The 20,642-nt window shown below is 42.5% G+C and overlaps 1 protein-coding gene across 3 annotated transcripts in view; it reads left to right on the forward strand.

Annotated features, from left to right (window-relative positions):
• The window catches only part of TCF20 (transcription factor 20), a 144,086-nt gene that overhangs the window by 107,302 nt on the left and 16,142 nt on the right, over positions 1-20,642 (forward strand). The gene's annotated exons all lie outside the window — the stretch shown is intronic.

Here is a 20,642-nt window from a genome sequence, read left to right on the forward strand (position 1 = left end):
GTGTACCGAAGTGCTTTAGTGGCATAAGTGCTGTTGTGTTGGCAAGCTGCCCACTCTGCCAGCAGATCAGCACTTACGTTGCTTCCTATAGCCCTTTAGCTGGCTTAATGCCAGCTTGTAGAACTGTAGCCTTAAACTTGGTGTGTGGAGGAATTTAACACTTAATGACATCCAGGAGTGTGCCAACTGCAGTGTTATCCCATTTGTACTAAATATAAATTATTTAAGATATTTTTGTGTGAAAATCTATCAAAGGAGAACTAGACATGACATTTGGGGTACAGGCAAATTTAAAACCAGAATATTCCAAGATCTGTTGCTAAATAAAACATCATATTCCTTATATACCACCCCTTCATAAGAAGAAAAGGTTCCTGAAATTCGGTTTTATCACTGCATGATATAGAACATAGGAAAAATGGGTTTAAAGGACTTGAGGCATAGTACAACATGGGTGTTAGGGTTGAGATACCAGTCAACTGAGCAGTCAAACATGAATTCTGTATGTGGGTATAGTGGCTTAACGTTATTGGGTAATGTTTTTCAGCCTGACTGCTATATTCCCTTGTGGATTACCTTCTGTGGCTACTTGCCAACTGTGGGCTGAACCAAAGCCAGAAGTCGACAGGACAACATCCATCCATCTAGAGATACACATATAGGATTTCCCCACCAACTTACTGTCTTGTATTCTTAAAATACATGTTGGGGAATGTTTCTATTATGCAAATGTCAGATTTTGATCTGAGGTGTGTAAAATGCCAAATATGCAGCTCAGACATATATCTGACAGATACAAAGATTTCTATTCACTTCTTGTGTTTAATTGGTTACACACACACACACACACACACACACACACACACACCGACACCGAAATGATGTAGGAAGAATTCATGTTTTTTCCTCCTTTGTTTTAATTTGTACTAGAACGGGCAGGTACAAGGAGTGGTCACTAGACCACATGTGGGCAATCTGTGCCACCATTTTTACCCCTGCTACTAGGTTTGGTGTCAGTTCCTCTGCAAAAGCTGTGGCTGTGCTAATATTGTCACTGAAACCTGTCACGAGTGTTGCTGCCAAAAGTACAGTATTGCTGAAAAGTACCTATTTCTGATTGCCCTCCAGTTGGCACAACAGAATGATTCCCTTGCCTTTTGCCCTGCCAGCCTTTGAATGATCTATCCAGCTCTCTAATACAGCACCAGTTACTGCTTCCAGCCACAGCTCACAGTGGTAGAGTGTTTGCTTGATGCTCTACCAAGGTGTATTAGGTGTGACATTTCAAACAGCCCATTCCATCTCCTTTCCCAGCAAGCATGCCTAACATCTGTTCTGGTTGAATGGGAGCTTCTGTTAGCCAGCACACAAGGAGGGCAGTGATGAGGCCTAGCTGAGGGTGGGAGATCTCCAGGACCAAGCCTGGCCTTCCTCCCCAGGGCTGAGGGCTACTCTAGATTGAATCAATTAATGAGCACTGAGAAAGCAAGATCCAGAGAACATTACTATTTTGTGTGTAAGAATCATATTGTTCCTCAGTTTGATCTCCTCCAAGCTATATCTCCCCTATTTGTCCCTGCCATGTGTGGCAGAAACAGGTCACTGAATGAGTGAAGGGGATGATGGATTGATGCTGTGTGTGTGTGTGTGTGTGAGAGAGAGAGAGAGAGAGAGAGAGAGAGAGTTAGAGTTAATAGTTGATTGAAGGGGAGAGGGAGAGAAGGGAGACTCACCCATACATTTGGCTTTTGTGTGACCCTCACCATTTTTCTGCAAGGGAATGCCTGAAAAGGTTACCCAGTCTTCATGAGAAAGATATGAGTCTAAGTGGAATATTTATTACAGCTGGAACCTAAGCATGCTTATTTGGGAATGGGTCTCATTGGGTTTAGTGGGATTTACTTCTTAATACAGCACACTATACACACTTACCTGGGAGTGGGTGGGAGCGAGTCTCAAAGTTGCTTCTCAGAAAACATGTATAGGATTGTGCTGTAAATTTGCTTAAGATTGCAGCTGTGCAGACCAATCTTATGCATGTTAAAATTTACTTCCAAGGAGAGGAACGTATCTGGGGCTTTTTTTCCTTTTTAAATAGTGTCATCCCAGTTTTGTGTTGCTTTAGTCTAGCCAGTTGTTATTAACTAGAGCAGAGCTTTCTACACATTTCATGTTGGAGACACACTTTTTAGACATTCATCATTTTGTGACACAGTAATTCAGTTTTACTAGCAAACCGGAGGTTAAACTAACCCCTTTCCAGCCCCAGAAGGTACGTGGGGAGCATTCACGCAACGCACCTACACACTGCAGCCGACACACTTAACGTGTCGTGACACACAGTTTGCAAAGCGGTGAACAAGGGACTAGTCTACGGTAGTTGAGCCTTTAATACATGTTAAGCTCTGGCTCACTAATGAGGGAACACACAAGAATAGGTGTAGGTAACTAGCTTGCCACATTGGCACCTGAACTCAGGGTAGCAGTCACCACTTTCGTTACGGATTTAGGTGCAAGGAGATAAGGCATACCTAACAAACTGAAATACTTGGGAATGACATGAATTCAAGACACTTGTTTCCTGTTTATCACTGGACAGCTTTATAAAGAAGTAGCCTAGGAGCATAAATGGGTTGAGATTTATGTAATATGGGGTAGAGCTTCCAACATCCTAAAGGAAAACTCAAGCATATTACTAAAGGAAAATTCTTATTTAAGAGACAAGTTAATATAAAATCAGTCATATAAGAAAATAGAACACAAAGAAAAATCTGAAGAAGTGTGCATGCACACGAAAGCTCATACCAAAATAAAAAACTTAGTTGGTCTTTAAGGTGCTGGTGGAAGGAATTTTTTTATTTTGTTTCGACAAAGAAAAATGTTAGCTAATATGCTGTCATGGCTCTTAGATATGCACAGTTTAGACTGTACTCAGATATACATGGTTGAAAACAATACAATTTATTTCTTAATGTCCCATAATCTAATCATACATTGTAAATATTAATGATTACAGGAGAACATGGCATTATTTATTAGAACATGCAATCTCCCTTACACAATCCAGTGAAAAGCAAATTTAGCCTCACAGGGTCAGGTAATTTTCAGATAGAATGACATCACTAACATATAATCAAAGGATATTACATTACAGTGGGGTAAGTGATGGGAGTAAATTTCTGTTACCTTTGGGCACTTCTCTGTGGGAATGTCTAGGCTGGCCTCCCAATGGAAGACACAGCTACTGAATCAGATTTGCACACATTAAGAATTTCATCTCTGTATTCCCTGCATTTAACGTAAGGATACAAAGTGGGCAGGCCTTCCAGTGGAAGGTACTGACTGGTATTTACGTTTGTGTTTGTAAAAATAAACAAAGAGTTCCATATATTTATTTCCTGTGTCTTATCTTAAGGGAAAGGACAATGCAGAAATGTTCCAACCAGCTGGATAAAGTTGGGTTAGTGAAATATAAAGGCTATTCGTTAGATCAGCATTCCCCAATCTGGTGCCTTCCAGATGTTGTTGGACTACTACAATTCCCATCAGCCCTGACCGTTGGCCATGCTGGCTGGGACAGATGAGATTTGTAGGCAGTGAGCTGGGGAAAGTTGAATGAGACCTTTCAGCTGATTGGGATCTGCAGGTGTCATTCAAAAATTCATCAGTCTTAGGTGGAAGAATTAAATTTAACAACAATTATGGGTGTAGGAATTCATACTCTAATAAGTAAGGCCTTGTCAAAAAAAGTTGCTGTGTGTATACTCAGGATCCCAGCCATGTTTCAATTTCCCCCCTCAACTATCAGTCAAAATTTTGTGTTTGCTGAGCATGCTCAGTCTTCATTTATTTTGTTTGTGGGTGTGGTGTAACCTCACTGGTGCTCAGTCTCAGGTATCATGGACATGACATAAAAAATAGGTCCTCAGTGAGACCAGGAAATTACCTATTCAAAGAACAAGCCAAACCATGGCTTAATGCAAATATGTAGGCTCCAAAGGGAGGATTGTGGCTGCTTTACTCCTCCCTGGCCTGTTCTGCTTCCCTGTCATCCAGAGAATTCATAGTTTATCTCTCCTGGACAAATCATAAGCCATGTTGTTGTTTGTTGTTTAGTCGTTTAGTCGTGTCCGACTCTTCGTGACCCCATGGACCATAGCACGCCAGGCACTCCTGTCTTGCACTGCCTCCCGCAGTTTGGTCAAACTCATGTTGGTAGCTTCGAGAATACTGTCCAACCATCTTGTCCTCTGATGTCCCCTTCTCCTAGTGCCCTCAATCTTTCCCAACATCAGGGTCTTTTCCAAGGATTCTTCTCTTCTCATGAGGTGGCCAAAGTATTGGAGCCTCAGCTTCACGATCTGTCCTTCCAGGGAGCACTCAGGGCTGATTTCCTTAAGAATGGATAGGTTTGATCTTCTTGCAGTCCATGGGACTCTCAAGAGTCTCCTCCAGCACCATAATTCAAAAGCATCAATTCTTCGGCGATCAGCCTTCTTTATGGTCCAGCTCTCACTTCCATACATCACTACTGGGAAAACCATAGCTTTAACTATACGGACCTTTGTCGGCAAGGTGATGTCTCTGCTTTTTAAGATGCTGTCTAGGTTTGTCATTGCTTTTCTCCCAAGAAGCAGGCGTCTTTTAATTTCGTGACTGCTGTCACCATCTGCAGTGATCAAGGAGCCCAAGAAGGTAAAATCTCTCACTGCCTCCATTTCTTCCCCTTCTATTTGCCAGGAGGTGATGGGACCAGTGGCCATGATCTTGGTTTTTTTGATGTTGAGCTTCAGACCATATTTTGCGCTCTCCTCTTTCACCCTCATTAAAAGGTTCTTTAATTCCTCCTCGCTTTCTGCCATCAAGGTTGTGTCATCTGCATATCTGAGGTTGTTGATATTTCTTCTGGCAATCTTAATTCCGGCTTGGGATTCATCTAGTCCAGCCTTTCGCATGATGAATTCTGCATATAAGTTAAATAAGCAGGGAGACAATATACAACCTTGTCGTACTCCTTTCCCAATTTTGAACCAATCAGTTGTTCCATATCCAGTTCTAACTGTAGCTTCTTGTCCCACATAGAGATTTCTCAGGAGACAGATGAGGTGATCAGGCACTCCCATTTCTTTAAGAACTTGCCATAGTTTGCTGTGGTCGACACAGTCAAAGGCTTTTGCATAGTCAATGAAGCAGAAGTAGACGTTTTTCTGGAACTCTCTAGCTTTCTCCATAATCCAGCGCATGTTTGCTATTTGGTCTCTGGTTCCTCTGCCCTTTCGAAATCCAGCTTGCACTTCTGGGAGTTCTCGGTCCACATACTGCCTAAGCCTGCCTTGTAGAATTTTAAGCATAACCTTGCTAGCGTGTGAAATGAGCGCAATTGTGCGGTAGTTGGAGCATTCTTTGGCACTGCCCTTCTTTGGAATTGGGATGTAGACTGATCTTCTCCAATCCTCTGGCCATTGCTGAGTTTTCCAAACTTGCTGGCATATTGGGTGTAGCACCTTAACAGCATCATCTTTTAAAATTTTAAATAGTTCAGCTGGAATATCATCACTTCCACTGGCCTTGTTATTAGCAGTGCTTTCTAAGGCCCATTTGACTTCACTCTCCAAGATGTCTGGCTCAAGGTCAGCAACCACACTACCTGGGGTGTACGAAACCTCCATGTCTTTCTGGTATAATTCCTCTGTGTATTCTTGCCACCTCTTCTTGATGTCTTCTGCTTCTGTTAGGTCCTTACCACTTTTGTCCTTGATTATGGTAATCTTTGTACGAAATGTTCCTTTCATATCTCCAATTTTCTTGAACAGATCTCTGGTTTTCCCCATTCTATTGTTTTCCTCTATTTTTTTGCATTGCTCATTTAAGAAGACCCTCTTGTCTCTCCTTGCTGTTTTTTGGAAATCTGCATTCAGTTTCCTGTATCTTTCCCTATCTCCCTTGCATTTTGCTTGCCTCCTCTCCTCCGCTATTTGTAAGGCCTCGTTGGACAGCCATTTTGCTTTCTTGCATTTCCTTTTCCTTGGGATGGTTTTCGTTGCTGCCTCCTGTATATTCTAAGCCATAGAATATAGGAAAACCTTGGTTACAGCTTTAAGCTGCAGGGAGCTAAACCATAAGCCCAAATTCCAATGACAAACAGAGCCAGGCCATGCACACACATTTGCCCTAAATCATAGTTTTGCTTAAATTGCCAATAAGATGGTGCCCCTCTGTCCTTTTCTAGCCATTTGATTCCACCCCCCCCCCCATTTTTTCATACACACACACACCCTGAGTCAGCATGCATTCTGTGAACACTGAGCTAGCTCAACCATCATTGGGCCTCTTTCTTGGGGTTTTGTTCTTTTACAGTTTTTTCCTAAATACATTTCCATACTTATGCAAATGTTAATTAGATTACTGCAACCCACTGTGTGGGTGGTGTGCTTTTGGCTACATAAGCAGCAGCACTAGGGGAGTGGAATTGGAAGTAGCATATAGTGCACATGTGGGGCCTTGCAAACAAAATTTTGTGTAAAATAAAAAAATTCATTCAGTAGCACCTTAAAGACCAACTAAGTTTTTATTTTGGTATGAGCTTTCGTGTGCATGCACTTCGTCAGATACACGTGTGTGTGTGTGAGAGAGAGAGAGAGAGAGAGAACTTTCAAAGCAAGAGAGTAAGTGTTGAGTGTGTGTGTGTGTGTGTGTGTGTGTGTGTGTGTGTATATATATATATATATATATATATCTGTGTCATTTCCAGCCACTCCGTTCTCCCCACCACCCCGATTTTTCATTCCACACACCCCTCAACTGCCAACCAGCATTCTGTGGGTATTAAGTATGCATAGTCCTTATTAGGTTGGTGGTTTTTTAAGGTTTTTTTGTTCCTGGCTCTTGCCATTTTAGCTACATAAGCAGGGAATTGTATAGGAATTAGGCATGATGATGCCTAAAATGGTTCCTTGAGCAATCAGTTAGTTACCTGAGACAAGGCAGGGTAATTCCTCTATACACTGAGTGGCAAGGTCAGTGGTAGCCAGGATGCCATAACTCTCTGCCAGCACAGATAAGGGAGGTGTAGTAAACTGTGGTGAGTGCAGAGGAACAGAAAGCAAAAGTAAGAAGAGAAGGGAAATCTAGGAGAGTGTTGCAAGAAAATGATTAGATCATTAGATGAAGGGAGAAGCTAATAACCATTAGGAGGGATATTTACAGCTTGTAACACATTGTACTGGTGAGTGTTTAGGTAGTTTTTGTATATCAACATACAGTACTTTCTTACCACACCAGCTAATATATATAGAAAAGTTACAGGCTATGGTTTATAGTTTGGGTCAATGGACCGCAGTAAAGCTGTGAGTGGGTGGGTGTGGTTTTATTACTAATCTTATGATGGTGTAAAATAAAAAAATTCCTTCAGTAGCACCTTAAAGACCAACTAAGTTTTTATTTTGGTATGAGCTTGCGTGTGCATGCACACTTCTTCAGATACACTTGAAACAGAAGAGCCAGACTCTTATGTATATACAGAGGGTGGTGGGTGGTGGGTGGGAATGGGTGATGGGCTGATGGGAGTGGTAAACCTGTAGATGGCTGTTAACGACTGCTGATGACTGCAATTGGTGTGTGTGTGTGTGTGTGTGTGTGTGTGTGTGTGTGTTCAGCCATACCTCTGTTTTCTCCTTTTCTAGAAAACGGGTGTCTCTTTCAGAGCATAGCTGTCAAGTTCTCCCTTTTTTTTAAGGGAAATCCCCTTATGCTGAATAGGCTTCCTTGCGAGAAAAGGGAAAACTTGACAGCTGTGTTGCAAAGTTAGAAAGATATTACATTCAGACATCTTCTAATGTTTTGGTACTTTTCCTTGCAATGAGGAATGGTTTTACTTGGGGTAGAATACCAGCAGTCAAGTACCAACAATAACAGGCCCTGAGTTTCTTTAATTTCCTGCATTGTGTTTCTGTTTGCCAAATCCAAGGTTTATTGTTACTGAATCTTGATGGATTTATCAGTTATCAATCTCAGAATACTGGAAATGCATGGTCCCTAAGCAGCCAGTTGACTTTTCTTTGGCTTTGTCTGCTTGGCTTAATACCATGTTTCTCCTAAAATAAGACACGTCTTATATTTATTTTTCTTTTAAAAAAATACATCGCGGCTTATTTTCGGGGGATGTCTTATTGTTACGTATGGTACGGGGCTTTCTTGCACCGCCCGCTGAGCCTGCTGCTGGGTCCCAGGGCTCCATGCGGCACGGCTGTGGCTGCTGCCGGCTCCTGACGGGTCCTGCAGCATCGCGCGCCGCCCGCTGCTGGGTCCTGGGGCTTCACGCAGCGCGGCGCGGCTGAGGCTGCTGCCGGCTGCTGCCGGCTCCTGTGGCTTCGCGCGCCGCCCGTTGAGCCCGCTGCCTGGTCCTGGGGCTTCGTGCGGCGCGGCTGAGGCTGCTGCTGCTGGCTCCTGCGGCGCCGCCCGCCGCCCGCTGCCGGGTCCCTGGGCTTCACGCGGTGCGGTGCGGCGTGGCTGGGGCTGCTGCCGGCTCCTGCCGGGTGCTGCGGCTTCGTGCGCCGCCCGCTGAGCCCGCTGCCGGGTCCCTGGGCTTCACGCGGCGCGGCTGGGACTGCTGCCGGCTCCTGCCGAGTCCTGCGGCTTCGCGCGCCGCACCGCGTGAAGCCCAGGGACCCGGCAGCGGGCGGCGCGCGAAGCCGCAGGACCCGGCAGCGGGCGGCGCGCAAAGCCGCAGGACCCGGCAGGAGCCAGCAGCCTCAGCCGTGCCGCGCGAAGCCCCAGGACCCGCTGCTGGGTCCCTGGGCTTCACGCAGTGCAGCGCGGCGCGGCTGGGGCTGCTGCCGGGTCCTGCGGCTTTGCGCGCCGCTCGCTGACGGGTCCTGCGGCCCGTTCAGCCGGAGCTCCGCGCGTCGCTGTGCTGGGGCTCCCGCTGTGCTGGGGCTCGGCGCAGCGCGCACTGCTGCGTTTGCCGGCTCACCCTGGGTCGTCCCGCTGGCTCCCCCAACACGTCTTATTTTGGGGGGATGTCTTACATTTTTTGGCCTTCAAAAGATCGTGCCATGGCTTATTTTAGAGGCACGTCTTATTTTAGGAGAAACACGGTATTATTTCACTAACAGACAAGCAGCTTTTTGGAAATAGGTGATTGTAGTACTGCTTTTATATATACTGTAAACTTCCTGTTTCCTTAAGGGATTAATTTGGCAACATGTACTCTGATTTTCAGAGAAATTAAAATAGATTTAAAGCATATGAGGCAAGGATCTTGGATGGTAAGTCATGTGATAATTGATGACAGCAATTTCACACATTCAGGTCAACCAGTGATAACTGTAATTATCACATGAATAACGTACTATGCAAACTCATGCTATGAAGAAGAATTTCTAGCTCTCAAAGCTTTAGCATTCAAATCTTCCCCTGCAGAAATCAAAATTTAATTTAATGTATTTTCAGTAGTGCCTTCCAAAACTGCCTTCAGGGAGAATGTGCTGGAACCATCAAGAGGTAAATGTTTCTTCCTGCCTTGCCCCATCCCCTTGCCTGAGACCCTTGAAAGAGGACCTATTGCTTAAATATTTACTATAGCTCTCTCTCATATCTTTCTAGGGACTGCTCTTTGCCTTTTTGGCAGAAACAGGAATGCATTTTGTTTTTAATATTTTTGAAACATTAAGATTTTGTTCCATATTTTGCAAAGTCCATTTTTTGGTGCTTCAATGTTATATTTGTGTGTTGTTGCCAGGGGGTGGGGTTTTTTTGGCTGGAAGGTGGCATATGAATAGTTACAGTAACAATAACATTAAAGATGGGGCAGCAAAGGTATCAACTAATATTCTGTTTTTGGGGGAAGTGAGTGAAAGATGGATTACTTCAAGTAATTTTTCTCTTGAAGGAAGGAATAAGAGCAATAGACTGTAGGTCTGGAATATCTGAGACCTGTTCTTTGTCCTGCTCCCAGTCCTTGATTAACTTTTAATATTCCAAATCCCAAATGTTACACTCTAAATTTCTGAGGCATAAATAGTTGCCTGGACAACTCTGTTTTCTTATCACTTCAGGAATGTTATGTGCACATCAGTCTAGAATTCTGCCATATAGAACCTTGTCATGCTGTCTGTATCTTGTGAATGAACTCAGCACCCCCTCTTTTTTGAAATGAATTCTGCTTTCATGGCCCTTTCCAGATGACATTTTATGCAACAGTGTTTCAGTTTGGGAAAAATAGCATTTTATCAGCAGGTGTTAGTTGTGGTGGACAAGTCAATAGATGTACGTATTTATGTGCTTCAAATTACAGTTATGCATTGTGTTCTGTAATGCATACCTGTTAAATATATAGCATATGAAGCACTCTAGCTGACTTGCATTTTTTGCTTCTGGAATGTATTACTGTATAAGGAAGAGGCCTGTTAACCAGTTACTGTATCTATTCTCTTACTTTTGCCTCCCTTTTTGGAGTTCTAGCCAAAGGACTTTCAGCACTTTTAGAGCAGAAAGGCCAAGTCTGATCACAGTGTGAATCTGTAGAATCTGTAACTGTAATGCTGTATGCTGTAAGGAGATTCCTAAACCAAAGAAGGGAAAATCCTTGGCTTAATTCAGTATTTTGCATTTCAAGAAGGTTGCTGCCATCTGCTGTCACTTTAGATGTAGGACAGTTTGTAAAATTAAACATGAAGAGATAGATAGGGGGGTATGTGCAATATTATAGGTATTGTATTACAGTTGACTTGCATCTTACACATGGGTTTTGTTCCAGGGATATTGTGTAAAGCTGAAGTCACATATAGTCAAAACAACCCTTAAAAACCAGAAAGTGGCCCGTAAAAACATAGTGCAGCACAAGTGATTTAGTTATCTGCCTGACTTGCTGGGCTCTAGCTGGCTCTTTTGAGGTTGTCTTATCTTGCGAGAGCCTCCCAGAGCCCAGTAAGCACTCTGTGTCTTCTGCGCATTTAATTTGTGCAATTTCAACTGGCTGAAATTGCAATTTCAACTGGTCTTCAACAGCATAAGGTTGAAATTGCACATGTTAAATGCATGTAAGTTGCAAGTCAACTGTATTTATTTGTAAAACTTCCATCCCCCTTTTCTTTCCTAAAATAAAATAAAATCAAAGACAGGTAACAATGCAAGTAATTAAAAGCAATCCAGAAGCACAGTAAAACAACAATAACAATTAGCAATAAACCCAAACACAAACCAGCAGACAGTAATAACAGCAATACTGTACCAGTAATCAAAAGCATAGCAAGGAGTTACAAGTTACAGTACCCACTATCAAAAGCTTCCTGTAATAGCCATGTTTTTACCAGGTGGTAATGGGAAAGGCAATCTGACGTTTGCTGTAATGAGTCCCAAAATGTGAATCAATAAGAAACACATTACAGATTACCAGCCTCCTTCCTCATCATTTAAAAAGGACTTAAACACACCCTCCTAGAACTCTGCTGTTGTTTCCCTAAGGTATCTATTTTGCTCCTTTGCTCCGATTAAGATACTTCAGTTGTATTGGTTTTTATGTAATAAATCTCAAGCGTTAATTGCCTGGGGCATGCAGGTGAAAGTTCACATCTAGCTCAGCTGTTATTGAAATATTGTTTCTGGGAATAATAGGCACTTCCACTCAGAAACCATTACTTTGAAAGATACCCTACAAGCTGAGTAGATTTTTTTTTTAAGTTTCCTAGGAAACATTTGGTTGAAGCATAGGATGAAGGGCTGAGCCTATGCAAGAAGAGATTTGAAAATGTTGGGGCTCCTTGGCAAACTCAGAAAAATTGCCTATTACCTCTATAAAAAAATATTTGAGAGCCTGTTCACACTTGTTGACTACACTAGTCTATCAGGTGGCTTATTCATCTGTGTTGAATAAGCCACCACAGATAGAGCACTCATATAAACTCAGATGCTATTATTTCCAGTAGTGTCAGATTGTATACTGAGCAGCAAGTTATTGCATGCAGTATGACCAGTGAGGGCTTGGCTCATCATTCATTTTGGTGCCCCTTATTGTGTTGAGCATCACAACTCAAATATTACAAAGGTCCTTCAAGGAAATGCATCTGTATGCCTCTGTACTTTCTCAGTGGTATTGTGTAATGTTGAAAAATAGTTATTAGAGGAATCCTTCTCTAAGTCATTTTTACGGTAGTAGACTTGTAGTTCAGCGTAGTGTTAGAGACATAAACAATGTAGCAACACATTAGACTCGTTTGGGATTATCAAACTCTTCCTTACCTGTGAAGCTGAGCTGAGATGCTGTTACATTGCACTTCAGTGTTTCTGATTCTTGCAGTATTGTGGGGTCATGAAGCTAGGTACACAGTGAAAAATGGTTCAGATAGTCTGTTGCCTGGTCAAGCAACAATCTCCTCAGCAGTGTGTAGTTTGTCTACCACTGCTTCTGCTGACCTCTTCCTGTCAACTTGTATGCCCTTTGGTCTGTTTCACATCTCTAGATGTATCACATTAGAATGACAGCTGATTGTGATGTCATAGTGTTTTTCTTTCTTTACCCACATTAGTATTTAGAAGTATCCCTTAGTAACCAGTGCTGAGCATACTAAGGCAATATTTTTATTTAGTGTAAAGTGGTTCTGTGGCCTTTATAGTTTATGTACATCCTGTTTGCATATTTTTAAAAATTCTGCTACATATGCTGTATATATATGCTGTATATATATATATATGTGTGTATATATATATATATGTATGTGTGTGTGTGTGTGTGTATGTATGTATATGTATATATATATATATATATATATATATATATATATATATATATATATATATAAACAATTTACTTAGTATAACAAAAGGACAGGTATTTTGTAGAAGGTAGAATTACATTTTTAGCCTGTCAGTTCTTCTAGACTATGAGAATATGAAGGGAAAACATCACCACTAGGTTCTATCCAACAGTGCGTGAGCAGAAGACAGCTTGCAAAATCAATCTTTCTCCACCCTCCCTCTGATCTCTCTCTCTCACACACACACAGCCTCTCCAGGTCAGGGGCAACCACTGAACATTGTGGGCTGTGTCTTGTGCTGCTGTTGTGGGAGGAGGAATAGTTTGAAATCAGGAACCTTGTGTGAACAGTACAAAATTTGTCCTCCCATTGCAGTTGCTAAGAAGACATAGCAAAAAATATTCAGTAGGTCTTCCCACTTACTGCAGAGGCTTTTTGGGGGTACAACTTGGGGATAGGGGAAGAGACAATTCAATTGTACAAGTTGCCTTCTGTTCATTCAACATTAGATAGAAAGTGTTGGGGATTAAGAGTTGGGCCAATGCAGATCCTAGCAGGAGACCTTGTTAAAAATGTAGTCTGGTGTCCTATATTTTTGAGTTCTCATGTGTTGGCTGTAGTTTATAGGATTTCCATTCCTCTCTTCAGGCTTGAGTGGGGATCTAGAGTGTTTATACCTAGTGTTGTACCTGGCTTACCTGCCTCACTACCCAGCATCTCTCTGCCATAGCTGTCAGAAGTGACCTCAGAGGGGGGGGGGAGCCCCAAACTGTTGGTTCTGGGAGTCTTCAGCATTCATGCCAATACTACTAAATCTGAGGCAGCTCAGGACTTCATGACCACCATGATTACTGTGGAGTTGTTCCAACATGCGATCAGTCTAATGCATGTGGCTGGCTACTTTCTGGATCTAGTCTTCTCAACCAGGCAGGAAGAGGGTCACCTTAGAGTGGGGCATATTAATACCAGATCACCATCTCTTGAGATTAAAACTTTCCGTTGCTTTCTTCCTCCACATCAGTTGATACCTTTTAGTATGGTCCACCCTCGGAAGTTGTTGGATCCATTGTGTTTCCAGGCAGATCCAGCTGTCCTCCTGGGAGAATGTTTCAGCTAATATGACTTGTCCTCCAGTCAAAGTCTTAGTTGATCTGTGGAACCTGGGATGAACCTGGGCTGTTGACACAATCACTCCTGAGCACCCTCTCTTGTTTTATACAGCTTGTGTGCTTTCTTGGTATACCAGAACTAAGGGCAATGAAACCAGCTGTGAGGTGGCTTGAGCATAAGTGGAGGAACAGTTCAGACGTATGTAACCAAACACTAGTGAATGCTCATTAATGAGCCTTCTAAGTGGTAGTGTAGGCAGAAAAGAAGACATACTTTACTGCTTCAGTTGCATCCTCATTATGCCACCTGGTGGAGCTTTTCTGGGTAGTAAGGGGCCTAAAACTCTGGCCCAAAGGAAGTGGAATAGATTTTGGTAGACTGCTATGATTTGTTTGCAAAGGATAAAATTGCTTCTGTCTGCTAAGATTCTGCTGTTGTAGCAGATGGATCTCAAGAGGTCTCCAGAGCACGGTCTAAATTTGATGTGTTGGATGGGTTTCATTTACAGTGGAACCTCGGTTTATGAACGCCGCGGACCCATCTGGAACGGATTAATTCACTTTCCATTACTTTTAATGGGAAAGTTCGCTTCAGTTTATGAACGCTTCAGTTTATGAACAGACTTCCGGAACCAATTACACCCATGTTTCAGTTTATGAACGCTTCAGTTTAAGTACTTCGCGGACCTGTCTGGAACGGATTAATCCACTTTCCATTACTTTCAATGGAAAAGTTCGCTTCAGTTTATGAACGGTTACTCCGCGGACCGTCTGGAACGGATTAATCCACTTTCCATTACTTTCAATGGGAAAGTTCGCTTCAGTTTATGAACAGACTTCTGGAACCAATTGTGTTCATAAACTGAGGTACCACTGTAGTATGGTTTGAGGATGTGGACAAGGTACTTAGATTGGTTCAGGTGATCACTTGTTCTCTTCACCCTTAACATTCATGCCTGATGAAGACTTCCAAACAGAAGCCACTTACTGGGCCAGGGAGATGATTTATGCTTCATTGGGAGAGTGGGTAGCTCCTGCCTGCCCAAGGGCCATTCCTTTAGAATGGGAAGGCCATTCCTCCATAGTTTCGGGAAATTTAAATAATTACCAGTCAGTCACTAATGTTCCCTTCTTGGGTAAGGTTCTTGAGCATGTGGTCAGTGGCCAGTGGCCAGATCCATGCTCTAGGATGAGACCGATTTTCTAGAACAATTTCAGTTGCAGTTTTGGCACAGAAACAAAGCAATTTGGTCACTTGCTATGATGGCATTTTTTGGGAGACAGACAGGGGGATTGTGTCCTGTTGATTCTCCTTGATTTCTTAGTGTTTTGAATACCATCACCATGGTATTCTTCTGAAGTGACTTTCCAAACTGGGTGGTGTACTGCTTTATAGTGGTTCCATTTCTACATGGATGGCCATTCCCAGAAGCAGCTGTGTGTGCTGCTTGAGGGTACATCTGGATCTTTTACTGTCGCTTGAAGTACAAGTGGTCCCAGCTGCAACCCTGCTTCATCCCTATCAAAACACAGATAGGCTAGTTTCTTTTTTTCTATGCTATGGTAACCAGGTTAGATTACTGTAGTATGGGGATGCCTTTGAAAATGGTTGGCAACTACAGCTACTTCATAACTTGGTTGACTGAGATAAAGCAATCTGAGCATACCAGTATAATGCAAATTCTGACATGACTGCACTGGTTATCAATTCATTTATGGGCTCAGTTTAAAATGCTGGGTTTGATCTGTAAGGCATTTTGTATCTCAGGACCCCTGTACCTATTCCTATATGAACCTAATCAGACCCAGATCTGTGTGCCTTCTCTGAGGGATGTGTGGAGGATGGCAGCATGAGAACAGGCCATCTCAGTGGTGGCTCTCCATTTGTAGAATGCTCTTCCTAGGGAAGCATACCTGATACCATCATTGCTTGCTTGATGGTGCCAAGCTAAATCTATTTACTCAGGCCTTTGATTTTTACTTGGGAGGTTAGTGAGTTATGGGTTGTTGTTTTACTTTTTTAGTGCTCATCTTTAGGGGAAAGTTAAGATTTGCCCTTTTATAAACACAGTATTAATTTTTTTGTGCTGTGTTGCTTTATGATACTTAGGTAAAGGTAAAGGGACCCCTGACCATTAGGTCCAGTCGTGACCGACTCTGGGGTTGCGCGCTCATCTCGCATTATTGGCCGAGGGAGCCGGCGTATAGCTTCCAGGTCATGTGGCCAGCATGACAAAGCCATTTCTGGCGAACCAGAGCAGCACACGGAAACACTGTTTACCTTCCCGCTGTAGCGGTTCCTATTTATCTACTTGCATTTTGACGTGCTTTCGAACTGCTAGGTTGGCAGGAGCTGGGACCGAGCAACGGGAGCTCACCCCGTCACAGGGATTCGAATCGCTGACCTTCTGATCAGCAAGCCCTAGACTCAGTGGTTTAATTATCTCTGTGTAAAAAGCAATGGATAAATATAATAAATAAAATAGAATACATGCATATATATTTAACTTGTTTGGATCAACAATGTCCTGGGTTCCTGCAGGAGGAAAGATGGGATAAACATTGAATGAATAAATATATATCTGTCTAATTTTTTGTTTCTGTCGCTGCTCCCTAATATGATGGTGTCTAGGTTTGCTATTGACCCATTGTGATCCCTTACTCCACACTTTGGTTTTTGGATCAGATGTAGGTACTGTAGTTTGAAGAGGAAGAACTTTCCTCAAGGTACTTGTCAGAATGTATTGAAAGTTGGTACCTATTGTGCTTGCTGTTCATAGTCAGCCTTGTGAGATTCACAATTTGTACCATATAATGCTGTTTGATTATGGCTCACTTAGGGCAGAACATTTTAGAGCCATGAAACTGTAGCTCTCCTGTTGCTGTCATAAATTCTGATTGTGGCATAATGTTGCTTGCTTTGCAAAACTTTGAATAGTGCTGGCAGGCTTCAGTGTTTGCTATAGTTTTTTTATAGGGACCAAAACCTTTGGCCCCTAGATTATTGGCCATGCTGGTTGGGATTAATAGGAGTTTAGACCAACAATTTCTGGAAGGTTCCTCACCCCTAGTCTGGTAGTTTTAAAAAAATCCAGTTTCCTCACATTTAATTTCAAAAGAAGATTTAAAATAAAAATCATTGCACTGCTGGAGACACTACAGACAGTCATGTACCTGTTTTCATATGCAGGGGCCAACTATACAAATTAAGTAGATAAATAAATATAGGGAAAGCAAAATGTTACTTAGAGAAGGATCTGAAATATTTTCCTTGAAACTTGAATTTGTTATATTCTGGATTGTTTTATTTCATGTTTTGTTGTGTTGTAAACCACTTTGAGATTTTTTTCTTTAAAACATAAAGCAGCATAGAAATGACTAATGATGATGATAATGATAATGAATTGCACCACAAAAAAGACTCCTAGACATTCTGTTGTGGTGACTGTAACCTAGGATAAAGGTGCCATTTGGTGATTCGCTTAAATATTTTGAGTATCTAATACTGCATGTTGTTGTCGGCATCTGTCTGTCTCAGGAATGCCTTTTGGGGTGAAGTCAAACTGTTGGAAGGTTACAGTGCCTGTTGTGGCTGTAGAGATCAATATGGGATAAAAGGAATGTAACTGGCAACTGCTGGCCATACACACTGTGGATGACTGTAAACAAAAAAAGATAATTCCAGTTATAAGGGAAGAAAAAGTGTTTTAGAGAACAACATACATACAACCAGTGCATTTTACTATATATTAGTTATTTGTTTATGATGTTATATATTGTTTTGTTTTTGTTACGTAAGCAAATACTTTTTTTAAAAAAAGTCTATTCCAGTTGCTGGGATTGATGAAAGAGGTTAGTGCAATGGAAGTCGAGGATAGTTGTCACTCTTAAGTTGTGGTGCTTGGAAATTAAATGTCAAAATCTCTTATATAAGGCAAGGGTTAGGTCGCTTCATTTCTGGAAATGTTCCTTTTCTTTTTGCCAAGATTGTGGAGCTTTGTGCCCTATTCATTCTTGAAAGAAGCAGATGGCTTCAGGTCCCAGGAGGTGGAGAAGCTGGAGCTATTATGGTGCTCGTAGACTGTGGAAAGCAGCAGCATCTGTCAGATTGGAGACTTGTTTGACAGCAGGGAAGCTGGCAGCAGTAGCTGATGAGTTCTGCCGGGCACAGTCGGTGGAGCTATAGTTCACTAGAAAGTACATTTGTGTAGGTGGTTGAGGGTAATCCTAGTAATCACGCAAATGGGACTTTTATTCCTGAGGCTAATTGCTGCACTGGGGGAGTGATTTTTGGAAGTGACAGCTAGGGAGAGAAGGGTTAGCCTTCCCCAAGTGTCAGCACCCCTGAAAATTGTAAACACCCTCTGTGGCAAACAGGCTCGGAAAAAAAGCTCCTATTCATATGAACGGGATCTTTTTTCAAAACTAGAAATTGGTTGGTGGCGGGGAAGAGAAGTAGAGACAAAATTTAAATAACTGTGTATTGAGAGTGGAGGGCCCTCAGGCTGAAAAAGCTTTCCCATTCCTGCTCTAATAGACTTTTTTATCACGAATGTTTATTAATTTTCCAATATTTACCCAGTATTACCACAGTTTTGCCAGTTATACAGATTTCAGTTAATATCAAGATAATTCCAATTATTTCCAAATTTATCCAGTTTAATCAAAGTGGTTTCCCACACTCCTTGATCAGTGTTTTTTATCCAGTTCTTGTATTGCTGCAGTTCATATTTTTTATTAACATCTAATTACATTTCAGCTGGTATATTAATCCTTAAAATAACAGCTGCATTTTTAGAGATTACTATTCATGTTAATACCTTATCTAACTTTCCATAGGATTTCAAAAGAGGTGCTCTAATTATTTTCCTTTTCTCTGCCATGTGTCAGTCTGAATAAATCCACTTATAAATCCTTAACCTTTATCTGCTGTCCCATTCTTGAAATTCCTCCAGTTGCTGTTGTCTCTCAACATAACTGGGATGGGGCTATAATCCTGGGGAATTCTCAAAATATCTCATTAGCTCCCTCCCATCGTGCTCTCATCTTGCTTGTTGTTTCCAGACAACAACATACTCCAACAGTCCACTCTTTCTCACTATTCAGTCAACATCTAGAAATTTCCACAGCCCAAGAAAGAGGGATACAGCTTCTGCTGCAGGGGATCTTGGAGTACTTTCATTTTAGTTAATGACCATCAGAGTTTCCATGCCTGCCTCGTCCATGGCTCCAAACGACTGCATTTTGACCAAAGTCTACTTAAATTGTATTTCTTCTCTGTTGTTTTTTTGGGGGGGGGGGTAGAGATGGTATTCACTTTAATTTTCGAAGGTAAGCAATTCCAGTATTAGAGCTGCCCCCCATCTCTTTAAACCACACACAGCTCACTGTTCTTTTAATCACAAGTTTTATTTCATACTGCAATCCAACTTCATTTTGTATCTTTAAAATTTTATGTCTGGAGATGGTTGCCAAATCATTAATAAAGAAACTCAAAGTAAACAGGAAACTGGAGGCTCCCCTCTCCACTATCTACCACCCACACCAAATAATTTTTCCCCCCAGTTCCAAGCCTCAGATCAATGCAGCTGGGTAATTCCGCAGTTCTGATAACAACATCTTCTCTCGGAGCGTGTATGACTTTAAAGCCAATTAAAAATCCAATTAGCAGAAGAACCTCTGCTTCTTAATGGGGACATGGGAGGGTTTTCACCATACAAAGTGCTTTTACACTCAGTGCCTCCCTGCCCCCTGCTTCCATGCTGGAGCGAGAGCCAGGTAACAAGACGGACTGCAACTGAAGCCCGTTCCTCCCTTTCCTGGGATGAGTTTCCAAGAATGATTTACCCTCTACCACTCTTGTTTTTCTCCGCCTTCAATCCCTGCAATGTCGTGGGGGCTGTCTCCATTAAGGCAGGTTGGAACCGGAAACACGCTAATGGACATAGAGATGTAGTTGTTCTTACAATAAAGTCAAACCTCGGTTTACGCCTACCTCAGCGAGCAACCGCCGCGGACCCGGAAGTGTTTACATCCGGGTTCCATGGCGTTGGATGCGCAGAAGTGATCTGTGCAGCTCGCACGTGCGCTGAAGTGTTCTATCGGCGCTTCGCACATGTGCAGAAGCGTGCCTTCAGCGAGCAACCGCCTCCGCGGAACAGATTGCGGTCGCAAACCGAGGTACCACTGTAATGTGAGCAAGGGATGAGGACATGGACACCAAATGCTAGGAGCCCAGGTCACTCCAGCTCCCCCAATAAAACATTTGAGGGGGCAAGTTAATGGGCATTGAAACTTCATTGTAAAAGTGCATCAGAGGAACACAGCTGCTGCCTGGCACTGGCTCACACACTCCCCAGCTACGCTCCCCCTCCTGCCTACTGCCACTCTGTTGCCAGGCTTGGGGGCAGGGACTGATGCCAAAGAGGTAAATGGACTGTGTGTGCCGTCTCTTGTGATTAGAAAGGCTGCCACGCCTAGGGTGCATAGGATCGAGGCGGTGCCTTACCTGCACCTCCCCCCCAATATTTTATGCAAGTTGGCACCTCTGGATGAGGCAAATAAATAAAGTGCTAGATAAACAAGCGCACAAACAGTATTGTCAGAAGATAGTGTTTCAGAATGAATAATCCTCCATGTGTTTGCAGTATTTACAAATACTTATTATTAAATAATGCCCAGTTGAAAACTTTTAGGCATAGAGGGCGTTAGGCTATAGGGGTTGGGAATAGGAGAAGCTGTGAGCTATGGACAACTGAGTAAGGTTGACAACAGTTTCTGA

This window comes from Zootoca vivipara, chromosome 10 (genome assembly GCF_963506605.1).
Source record: "Zootoca vivipara chromosome 10, rZooViv1.1, whole genome shotgun sequence".
NCBI lineage: Eukaryota > Metazoa > Chordata > Lepidosauria > Squamata > Lacertidae > Zootoca > Zootoca vivipara.